We start from the raw sequence: 2094 nt of genomic DNA, 5'->3' as shown, positions 1-2094 counted from the left end.
GAATAGCAAGTCCAATTTTTCATCTCAAACACTGTTAACTGAGGCTAATCTGTACATCCAACAAAACTAAAAGCTCTCCTTCCCTTTTGGCCCTGACGAATGAGTGTTGATAAAGGTTGTTTCAAAAAGTGTAGCTTGAAAATGTCATGAGCGGAGAAACTTGGCGACGGAAGGGGAGGGGAAGAGTGTTATGTAAATGAGTCGAACTGTTACGTCACAATTTGACAAATTTTTTGCTTGGATACCTTTTCTTTGCACCACTTATTTGCAAACTGTTGTACAATTCTGTTTCCCCTACACGTCAACACAAGCGAGCTTTCAAGCAAATTTCAATATGTTAAGCGAAGAAAGATTGTGAATGAGCTTCACTGTTATCTGATGGCCTGAGCGGCGCATGAGAATTAGAACGCCCGAAAGGCAGCCAAGTTCAAACGATTGAATATTATATATATATATATATCTATCTATATATATATATATATATATATGCCCAAAGCTCATGCACAAAATTCATTGACAAAGATGAAATGAAGACAATTCCTGCTCAAATGTAGTATCGTTTTTTTTTTTTGAAAGCATTCCCACTTTTATTTTGTGAACAAAAATGTTTTGTCAATTTTAGTTTAGTTTGTTTTCGTACCATAATATTATTGCATACACCCTAATACTTTTGTGTTTGCGAGGTGTTAAAGTCAGGAAGGTTGCAAAATCATCATCTAAAATTGGACGGAGTGCTCTCCCTTTCCTTCCTGAGTTTTGAGGTGGCGCGGCGAAGGAGAAAAGGTAGGATTATGCCGTCATTGGCATCGTGTGTGTATTGTGAGAATGTGTGAGCATCTCAGGTGGCTTGATTGCTCAAGCATGCAGAAACGAGCCAGACTTAGTACTTAGTCATGTCTGGCTTTACAGGTGCAGCATCACTAACTCCGCCTCGTCGTCGTCGTCCTCCCTGCAGTCGGTGTGTGGCCGGGAGAGGCTCTTCAAGTGGCGGCAAACGGCTTCTGTGCTGACATTTGCTGACATTCAAGCAAGTGCATTTATCAGCGTAGTACACTCCACCTTGCTGAATGAAGTCCATTTGCCACGCGGCGATGGCGGTCCAGCTCTCCCTACCTGGCCTAAGTGGAAGCCACGGGAACGGGGGGAGGGGGCGGGGGGAACGACTCTCAAATGTCACGGCAGAGAACCAGGGAGGAAAAAAACAAAAAAACAATCTTTAATGGGCTAAGTGTAGCCTTTTCCAATGGCGACTTGTCAGCTAATGGTCAATCTGCAGCTCCCTCCTCAAAGGCCACACCACTAATGACCCCGTGAAACAACGAGAGCCGGCGATGGCGCAGAAGACAAAGGCCGCGGCTCATAACCGAGTGCTGTCCTTGAACAGGCTGAATATGTTGAGACCGCTCATTATCGTCATTGGCAACATGACACCTCCTTTTATAGGTGGTGCAAATTTCATGGACGTGAAGGCATGCTTGACACGATGGCAACACGGCAGCAAATGCTCTTGACCGTAACGCTCCTCCAACGGAACGCTTCCAGGAGTGTTGCATTTAGGAACTTAACGGCAGAGACCACATTTTTATTTTGGCAGGTAATAAAACATGACAAAAACTAAAACCAATAAATGCCATTTGCTTCTGAGTTCCACCTTAATTTTTGTCACTTGTGGAGCATAACGTCAGCTTTCAACTTTTAAATTAAAAAGGACTATTTCACCCATCCATCCATTATCTGTACCGCTTCTCACAAGTTTCACGGAGGGATTCTGGAGCCTATCCCAGCTGTCTTCAGGGCACACAAAGACAAACATCCATCCGCCCTCACACTCATACCTAGGAGCAATTTAGAGTGTCCAATCAACCTGCCATGCATGATTTTGGAATGTGGGGGGAAACCAGAGTACCCGGAGGAAACCCACGCAGGCACGGGGAGAACATGTAAACTCCACACAGGAAGGACGGAGCCGGAATCGAACCCACGTCCTCCACACTGTGGTGAACGTGCTAACCAGTCATCCACCGCACCGCCCACAATTTCGCCCAACAATGCAAAAATATCCCGAATACAGTGCTTGCTCAAATATTTATTTTA

Source organism: Idiotropiscis lumnitzeri, chromosome 9 (genome assembly GCF_059441095.1).
Source record: "Idiotropiscis lumnitzeri isolate Australia: NSW breed Sydney's pygmy pipehorse chromosome 9, RoL_Ilum_1.0, whole genome shotgun sequence".
NCBI classification, from domain to species: Eukaryota; Metazoa; Chordata; class Actinopteri; order Syngnathiformes; family Syngnathidae; genus Idiotropiscis; species Idiotropiscis lumnitzeri.
This window is presented reverse-complemented; position numbering follows the sequence as displayed.